Here is a 10,252-nt window from a genome sequence, read left to right as displayed (position 1 = left end):
TCTTTGGCTACCATCAATTCCTGTCCTGAGGCCCTTTATCCTTTCTTCACACAGACTGAATAAATGTCCTATGGTCAGATGTGTGTCTGCTCCCAAGGAGTAGCCCAAGGCCCCACAGGTTCCCCAGGGAGCAACATCCTCCCAGAAGTTCCTCAAGGGACTCCAGCTGACCTTGGAGAAGGTCACAATGAGGATTCTGGGCCTGATGGCCTGATGCCTGAGAGGATGGTCTTTTGTTTTTTTTTTTGTTTTTTTTTTAGATTTGACTCCCTTTTGTTATGTTTTAATACATAACCTTGTGGTGAGGATAAATTATAAGTTTGTTTATAATTTAACAAACATAACTTGGGTTTTCTTTTTTAAAAATATATTTTACTGATTATGCCATTACAGTTGTTCTATTCCCCCTCTTCATTCCCCTCCACCCTGCACACCCCTCCCCCATCATTCTCCCCACTTTAGTTTATGTCCATGTGTCACAAGTTCTTTAGATTCTGTATTTCCCATACTATTCTTGCCCTCCCCCCTGTCTATTTTCAACCCACTGCCTATGCTACTTATTCTCTGTACCTTCTCCCAGCTTCTCCTCCTCCCACTCCCCTGTTGCTAACCCTCCGTGTGATCTCCATTTCTGTGGTTCCGCTCCCGATCTAGCTTTCCTCTTAGTTTGCTTTTTTTAAAAAAAATATTTTATTCATTTATCTTTAGAGGGGAAGGGAAGGAGAGAAGAAGAGAAACATCAATGTATGGTTGCTTCTTGTGCATCCTCTGCTGGGAACTGGCCTGCAACCCAGGCATGTGCCCTGACTGGGAATCGAACCATGATTGTCTGGTTCACAGGCCCATGCTCAGTCCACTGAGCTACACCAGCTGGGGCCTCTTAGTTTGCTTTTGTTTTAGGTGTGGTTGTTAATAACTGAGTTTACTGTCCTTTCACTATTCATATTTTTATCTTCTTTTTCTTAGATAAGTTCCTTTAACATTTCACATAATAAGGGCTTGGTGATGATGAACTCCTTGAACCTGACCTTATCTGAGAAGCACTTTATCTGTCCTTCCATTCTAAATGAAAGCTTTGCTGGATAGAGCAATCTTGGATGTAGATCCTTGCCTTTCATGACTTGGAATACTTCTTTCCAGCCCCTTCTTGCCTGTAAGGTCACTTTTGAGAAATCCGCTGACAGTCTGATGGGAACTCTTTTGTAGGTGACTGTCCCCTTATCTCTTGCTGCTTCTAGAATTCTCTCCTTCATTTTAGTCTTGGCTAATATAATTATGATGTGCCTTGGTGTGTTCCTTCTTGGGTCCAACTTCTTTGGGACTCTCTGAGCTTCCTGGATTTCCTGGAATTCTATTTCCTTTGCCAGACTGGGGAAGTTCTCCTTTATTATTTGTTCAAATAAGTGTTCCACTTATTGTTCTTTCTCTTCCCCTTCTGGTACCCCTATAATTTGGATGTTGGAAGGTTTAAAGGTGCCCTGGAGATTCCTAAGCCTCTCCCCATTTTTTGAATTCTTGTTTCTTCCTTCTTTTCTGTTTGGTTGTTTCTTTCTTTCTGGTCCACTCCCTTGATTTGAGTCCCAGTTTCCTTTCCATCACTATTGGTTTCCTGTGCATTTCCCTTCATTTCAATTAGTTTAGCCTTCATTTGTTCCTCTAATTTGTGACTAAAATTAACCAATTCTGTGAGCATCCTGATCACCAGTGTTTTGAACTGTGCATCTGAAAGGCTGGCTATTTCTTGGTCACTTAGAATTATAGGCTCTGGGGCTTTGAGCTGTTCTTGAGCCATGTTTTGGTCTGTTTGCACCTGTTATGTATGAGGGACAGAGCCTTAGGTATTCACCAGGGCAGGGTGACCCAGTTGCTGGGTTGTGATGCCATATGTGGGGGGTGGAGTCCAAGAGGGTCAATGGCGGTCTCCTCTGCTGCTTCCCACCACTGGGGCCTGCATGGTCTGTCTCACTGCTCGCTCCTTCGCTTGGTTTATCTGCGGGTGAATGTGTGACTGTGGTCAGCCAGCCACCCAGCGCCCTCACTGGATCCACCTGTTGCCACCCCACATCTGGGATCCGCCAACCAGATCCGCCAACCACCACCTATGCTCCTGGGTCGGTCCAACCAAACGATCTTTCCTGCCCGACCCTGCTCTGCCAATGACTTCACCCCTCTTACAGGTCTGGCTGAATGGTTCGTTGTTGTCGGACTTCCATACAGTTCAATTTTGTGTTTTGGCTGCATTTTTGTTACTAAAACTTTGTTGTTTTTAAACTTAGTTGTGTGAGGAGGCACAGTGTTTCCACCTACGCCTCCATCTTGGGCGGAAGTCCCATAAGTGGGTTTTCACCAGTAGAGTAATAACTAAATCACAGTGTGGGGGCTTTGGAATAAGGTTTCCTTCAAAGTAGTGATTAGAGAGGTTGGTTTTTAAAGAGGGATGCCTGCTCTTGGTGCTGCTGTGTTTTTCTAAGAGGTAGGCTAGGTTCTCAGGTGCCTATGCACAGGGGTCACAGCAGAAGCCTTTGATGGCCAAAATCTGGTATGACTTCCTCCAATTCACTTTCTTCTATTTCGGCATTTGGGGGAGACTTACAGTGGGGGGACAAAGGAAGGTGAACTTGTTTTCCTCCTTGTCATGCCTGTGCTCTTTCCTTGGGTCATGATCTTTGGTGGGACTTAAGATATCATGAAAAAATGAAGATAGCTGCTGAGTCTTTAGGCTTCTAATCTGATGTTTATCTGCGTCCCCCTTGTCCAATCCCTTGGTCTTGTTCTTTTTCTTCTTCACCCTCCATTTGGTGGGCTCTGAGGCACCAGAGGTGGGAGGCAGTCTGGACCCTTTCTTGCTTGAAGTGCCACCCTCTTGCTCTTCCTAATCCTCATCGTCCTCCTGTATGCCAATGCCCCAGCCCCACCAAGGCCATCCATCTGCTTGCCTATACCTCCTGTGCCTGGGGCAGCCCATGACCTGCTGCTAAGCTTTCAGCTCAAAAGGATTGTTTTGATGGATGAATAGGAGTTGAAGGATGGCCAAAGTGGGGAAGGAGAAAATTCTAGCCAGAGGAAAAAGCCTATATAAATATGTTTATCACAGTATTGTTCATAATAGCAAAAATTGTAGACAAATTAAATGCCCATCCATAGCAGGTTAGATATATCAACTGTGGTCTATTCACACAACGGAATCCTCTACAGGCATGAAAGTAGAGCTACTTGAATGAACTCACAAACAATGTTGAACAAAGAAAAACAAGTTGTATATTACACATTGTATGATATTGCTTTATGATAAGGCTTAGAAACATGCAAAACAAAACTACACATTTTACAGGGGTTCTTCCATATGTGGCTAGGAAGTAATAAACACAATACTCAGAGTAGGGGCTGCCTCTGTGGAGCAAGGGATCCATTGTGTGATTTATTTACATTGATTATTTCTCAGGTGGGGCAGTATGTACATGAGTGGCCATTATAACACTTTTTATGTATTTTGACAATTGAAATACTTCATTAATGGATTTATTTTTAAGGCTATGCCAAAGCTAGAGGCCTCAGAGGCCCTGACTATCACATAGGAGAAAAAAGAGAAGGATCTTGTTTGTACTGTGCCAGCACTCAAGTTTCACATGTTCTTCCTAGAGAGGACAGAACCCCTTCTGAAAAGGCAGGTGTGGCTGCTCCCCAGTATCTGCAGGTATCAAGCAGCTCGGATCTACCTGGACACCATTTGTCCCCTCCATGGACAGGCTGCACCCCATTACCCAGTGTCAGGTGCCCAGGGCCCACATATGAGGAGCCCTGCTTGGTTTCAGGGTCAGTGAAAGAGGGTAGGGGGCCTCAGCAGTGTCTAACCCTGATAAGCCATTGATGTGTTTGACTTAAGATTCTCTGAAGAGGAAAGAACTGAAATCCCAAGTGTTATTTTTGGAATATGTGCTCTAGGCTGGACACCTTCCACAGTAGCCCTCAGAGGGGGGCCCTCAGAGGTTGAATGTCCATTTGCAGATGGGAAAGCTGAGGTTCAGTGGAGTAAGCTAGCCACTGAAAATTGCAAGGCCAGGAGATGGAAGGAAGAGAGCAAAAGACTAACAGGAGGTGGAGACTGCAGTGCCTGCCTGCACACCTATCACCAGAGCAGCACCCTGCCTGCCCCTACACAGTAGCTTCAATTTAACTAATGCATTTCATCACCACTACATCCCTGAAGTACAGTGTGATAACCCAGGCAGAGAAAATGGAGGGTTGGAATGCTGGAGTGACTTGCCCAAGGCAAGCTGGCTGAGATTCAAGATTTGAATCTAGGCCATCTGACTCAGGATCTCCATGCTCAGTCCCGCATTGTGGTGCAGCTTCTCAACCCCCCAACCTAGGCCAGGGCACGGGTGAGAAAGCTGAGCAAAGTCCTGGCCCAATCTGAGCAACACCTAACCTGCAGCAGACAGCTGGGGCGGCTGGGCCTCTGAGGTCCTCAGGAGCTGCTGGCCCTACTGGGAAGGCAGTGACCTTCCTCAAGTTTGTGACACATCAGGCTCTGTAATCTAGGCAGGGTCATGTCCTCATTTGAAATGTGTTCCCTGCATTTGTCACAGGGTCACCACAGAGAGGCTGCTTATGAACTGCTGGTTTAATTTGACTGATGTGAACTGACGTGGAACACTGTGGCAGATACTTCTAATAGCAAAAGCAATAGTATAGTCTATTATGTAATTTTTTAAATTTATTTTTATTGACTTTATTGGTGATGTTGGTGAATAAAGTTATATAAATTTCAGGTGTACAATTCTATAATACATCATCTGCATATTGTATTGTGTGTTCACCAACCCAAGGTAAGTCTCCTTCCATCACCATTTATCTCCCTTATACCCTCTTCTACTACCCGCCCCCCACTCCCTTAACATAATTAACTAATCCTCTGGGAATAACATAGAAATATACACAAAGTTTAAAGGAGTCATACCCAAGAAAGAAATATCTCAGCAGCCCCTTCCGCCCCTCATCCAATTCTAGTGTTCAAAAGTTCCCATGGGTCCTTCCTGAGCTGGGTGGTACACCTGTATCCACAAGGAGACCGCAGCAGTCACACTAGGGATGCTAAACTATCCAGAGAGGTGAGAGCTGCATAACCCAGGCAAACTTACCAAGGGAGGAAGGCAGAGTAATTTGACCTAAGCCCCGAGGGAGATAAGACTTCTGCACATGAAAGAAAAGAGGGGGTTTGCCCTGCGTGAGGAACAGCATGTACAAAGGTGCAGAAGGAGGAAAGAGTGTGGTTCTCCAGGGACACAATAATGAGAGCCACAGGCAACCCCTAGAATAAGCAGCAGCCCAGCTACAGTATAAGCCCCAGTGACCTCTGACTTCTGGGGAGTGGACTGGCTGTGCCACCTTGGGCATATCCCTTAACTTCTTGTTGCTGATTACACAATGGACATTTATTGAGGAGTGCTGTGGGGGTCAGCATCTGTCTGGGAGCGAGGAAGGAGTGCGCGGAGGGTCAAGTTTAAGCTGTGAGACCTCAGTGGATCCTCCAGGAGCCCTGGTCAGAGGAAGGCTACCCCTGGGGAGGGATGGAGAGGGGACATAACTTTGAGCAAAGCAACTCACCCTGGGGGTGGGTCCGGGAGCGGGACCCACTCAATATAATTGATTGACAACACTCCCTGAAGCAGGAGCCTGGGTGCCTCCGCCAGGGTAGGGGGCAGGGTCACCTGGTCTGGGCATGCCCTCTCCCACCACGCTCTCCAAGCTGAGTCTCCATTTGTGGAATGAAGACGATGCCTGCCTCTCAGAGCTCCATGGGGGACTAAGGGCGATGCATGGAGGGTACAGAACACGCTCTCCCACCCTTCTCTAAAGCACTTTCAGTTTTTCAGCTGTACATCATTAATGTCATTTTTAATTACTTCTCTAATGTTCAAAACTGTGTGGTGCATCAAAAAATCCCAGGTGCTAGTTAGGATTAAATTTTGCTAGAAGTAACAGAAACCCCCAAATAAAAATGGCTTAAATGGAGTAGAGGCTTATTTCTCCCTAAAGTTCTAAAAGTCTATAGTGAATAGCTTCCAATACAATACCAAGGAGCCACATGTGGCCATTAAGCACTTGAAGTATGGCTGGCCTTAATCAAGATGTGTCATAAGTGTAAAGTACATGCCAATTTCAAATATTTTGTATTAAAAAGGATAAAATTAGCATGTAATAATTTTATGCTGATCCCATAAGTGGTATTTTGAACATATTGAGTTAAATATCCTATGTATATTATTGAAATTAATTTTACCTATTTATTTTACTTTTTAAAATATGACTACTAGAAAATTCAAAGTTAAATCTGTGGCTTGCATTCGTAGCTTGCATTGTATTCCTATTGGACAGAACCCATCTAGAGCAGTGGTTCTCAAGCAGACATAATTTTGCCCTTCGGAGGACTCGTGACATCCTCTAGAAATATTTTTGGTTGCAACAACTTGTGGGGTTAGGGGCTATTGGCATATAGTGGGCAGAGGTCAGGAATGCTGATAAACATCATACAATGTACAGAACACTCCCCCAAAACAAGGAATTATTCGGCACAAAATGTTCATAGGGCTCAGGTTGAGGAGGTCTAGTTTAATTTTTCCATAGTATTCTACAGCATCAGGAAGACAGAACTTCTTATACCTTGTTTCTTTGCCAGGTATACCTTTCATTTGCATTGTCATAGCACAGTCTAAAACGGCAGCTGGAGCTCCAGCCATTATCGTAGCATAAGGTAGACTTTCTCTTTTCAAGGAAGAGTACATACCACTTCTGTTTACTCCCCATTGTCTGGAACCTGGTCTCCTGGCCTCATCTGGCTGTATGGAAAGCTGGGAGATGTAGTCTTTACTGAAGTGGCATGTGCCCAGCTAAAAATCAGGAGTTTCTTACTGAGAAGGGTGAGAGAATGGGTCTGAGAGGGAACTAGTATCTGCCATAGTTTGCCTGAGACACCAGACAAGGAATATTATTCCCATTTTACAGATGAATAAACAGAGGTATGGGTAAGAAGACTTGCTAAGATGCAGATTAAAAGCAGACTGAAGCAGGAACTGAGGCCTTCTGGTTTCTAGTTGCCTCATTATCACCCTGCTACCCTGTAAATGCAGCTAAATCACATTTTTGTTCTTTGAATCCCACTGGCCAATGGCCTGGACTGGTCACCTCCAGCAGCATGGTGCAGTTTCTCTGCCAATAACTTCACTCCCTCTCTCAAGAGAAGACAGTGATTTCTCTAAGATGTTCCTTCAGATTCAAATAAGACTAGAGTTTCCTTATAACACTGTACAATCTCACCTTCTCGGTCTTGACAAATGTGCACAGTAATCTAAGATGTTGTCAATGGAGGAAACTGGATGAAGAGTATATAGGAATTCTGTGTGTTATATTGACAACTTTTCAGTTACTCTAAAATTATTCCTAAATAAAAAGACTTTTGAAAAGTATTTCTTCAGGGTTCAAATCAGTCAGACTGATACATTTACGCATGGCTGGTTCGGTGCTCTTAAAGCAAAGCTCACCTCCATTATCAAAATTCATCACTCACCAAATAGCCCAGACAGGGGGGTAGATTCTAACACACAACTCCTATATCTACTCCTTTGCGTGTTCCAAGCAATGCATGGGAACTTTATGTTTACTAGCTTGTCTAGTTCTCACAATGGCCCTATGAAACAACTGATGTGCTCAGTTCACAGATAAGACTGTGGACATCCAAGAAGGCCCAAAGATCAGGCAACCTGCCTTGGAATACTAACAAAAAGTGGAGGAGCTGAGATTTGAACCTCAGTTTCTCCTACTCCAAAGATCTCAGTACTGCCCCCTACCAATTCTCTTCTTTTCCCCCGAGATTCTCCTGTCAGTCAAGTATCCTCATTCTGAGGAGAACTGTCCTGCTTCCCACTTTGCAGTCAATGAATTGCGCTGGGTAACAGCCACATGCACTTTGTCATAGTGCCTTCCCTCTACAGACCAGACAAGAGCCCTGTTATGTTCTTAGAGCCCCCTTCTGGAAACTCCTCCAGTTACAAACATGAGTGTCTGCAGAAAGTCCACATGTACCACCTTTTTCCCAGGGGGCTGCTGCCCCAGAGAAATGGTGAAAGCAAGGAGTGAGACTGCATGAATTCCTGCCCCCGCAGGGGCATGGCTTAGGTGTTTAAGCTTCTGACTCATTACCCTATTTAACTCTCTCCCTTCCCTGCTCCCAACCCCATCCAGTTCTACTCCTATAATGCCAGCTCGTCAGCCTTCACCCTTGAAGCAGGATATGGAAGAATTTTCTTGAAGAATTCAACATTGGGGATTCCCCAGTAAACAGCCCACCCAGATCACCCTGCAGTGATAGTCAAGCTCCTTCCAAATATTCTGAGCTACCAATCAGCTGATTAGTCCCTCACTCAACATGTGAGAAAGGGTCCTAACATAAAAATAGAGACCACAACACCCAATATGGGCATAGGGTGTTGGGGATGGGAATCAGCTGGAAGGAAATAGAGATTACCCAGAGAGAGAAAACATCAAGAAATAGATTTTGTGCTGGCATTACCTCTTCCTGAGCCAGAGCTTAGGGATGGGTGCCACATCCTTCTGGCTAGTCCTCACAAATGATGCAGGCACTGTGCATGTCACCGAGGCTACAGCATGTGGTGGCACCATTTGCCCACTGCCTGCAGCAGACCAAGGCAGACTGGAGCAACTGAAACCCAGCCCATGCCCCTCTTGCCAAGTCATGAACCAAGCATGGGGCTGCTGCCACTCAGAGGAAGGGGCACCATTTGCTCATCAATCCGTGCGCCCATGACTGTGTCCACCTGGAGATGTACAGGCCATCAGGGCCTGTATTCTATGCTTCAGCTCTTTGCCTCTCTACTGTTCCCACTTAGAACATGCAATGCTCAATGCCCTCCTCCCTAGCCCCACTTTGCCTAGCAACTTTACCACTTATGGGCAACTGGTAATTGGCAGCTTCATCAAAATAACGCATCCACTCATGTATCACATCTCCTACATAAATTTTTGGTGAAACACCTAGATGACTCAACTCTGCTACAGCCCAGATTTGACATCCTGGAACTTCTGCTTTTCCCAGAACTGAAATCACCTTTGAAAGGGAACAGATTTCAGACCATAGATGAGATTCTGGAAACTACAAAGAGGCAACTGATGAAGATTCCAACAAAGGATTTTTCAGAGTGTTTTAAACAGTGGAAGAGATGCTGGGAGAACTGTGTGAGGTCCCAGGGTGCCTACTTTTAAGGGGACTGGGACCATTGTCCTATGTACAATGTTTCTTGCATCTTGTGTCTTCAATAAATGTCTCTATTTTTCATATTAAATGGTTGGATACTTTCTGAACAGACCTCACGTGCACCATTTCTTCTTTATCCATTCATCTGTTGGTGAACATTTAGGTTGCTTTATATCTTGGCTGTTGTAAATAATGCTGCAATGAACATATGCATATATGTCTTTTCAATTCGGTGTTTTCGATTTTGGGGGCTATAAACATCCAAAAGTGGAGTTGTTGGGTCCTTGTTTATTTCTTCTTATAGCCTTTGTTTTAAATTCTATTTTGTTTGGTATAAGTATTGCTACCCAGATTTTTGTTTTGTTTCCATTTACATTTACATAAAGTATCTTTTTTTATCCCTTTACTTTCAGTCTCTGTGTGTCTTTCAATTTAGGGTCTGTCTCTTCACAACATATATAAAAGTCTTGTTTTGTTATCCATTCAGTCACCATGTATTTTTATACTGGAGATTTAATCCATTTGCATTTAAAGTAATTATTGATAGATATGTATTTATTGCCATTTAATAGTAATTCATGTTTTTTTTATTTCTTCTCCTCCTCCTCCTCATTCTTATTCTTATTCTTATTCTTATTCTTTATTCTTCTTCAAGAAGACCTTTGAACATTTCTTGTATTACTGGTTTGGGGGCGATGAACTCCTTTAGCTTTTTCTCATCTGGGAAACTCTTTATCTGCCCTTCCATTCTAAATGATAGCTTTTCAGGGTAGAATAATCTTGGTTGTAGGTCTTTGCTTTTCATCACTTTGAATAATTCTTGACAGTCTCTTCTGGTCTGCAAAATTTCTGTTGGGAAATCAGCTGACAGTCTTATAGGAGCTCCCTTGTATGTAACAACTCACTGTTTTTTCTCTAGTTGCTTTTAAGATTCTCTCTTTGTCTTTAATCTTTGGGATTTCAATTATATGTCCTGGTGTG

This window comes from Sturnira hondurensis, unplaced genomic scaffold (assembly GCF_014824575.4).
Source record: "Sturnira hondurensis isolate 20B ecotype Veracruz unplaced genomic scaffold, ASM1482457v3 Scaffold0006496, whole genome shotgun sequence".
Lineage (NCBI taxonomy): Eukaryota > Metazoa > Chordata > Mammalia > Chiroptera > Phyllostomidae > Sturnira > Sturnira hondurensis.
This window is presented reverse-complemented; position numbering follows the sequence as displayed.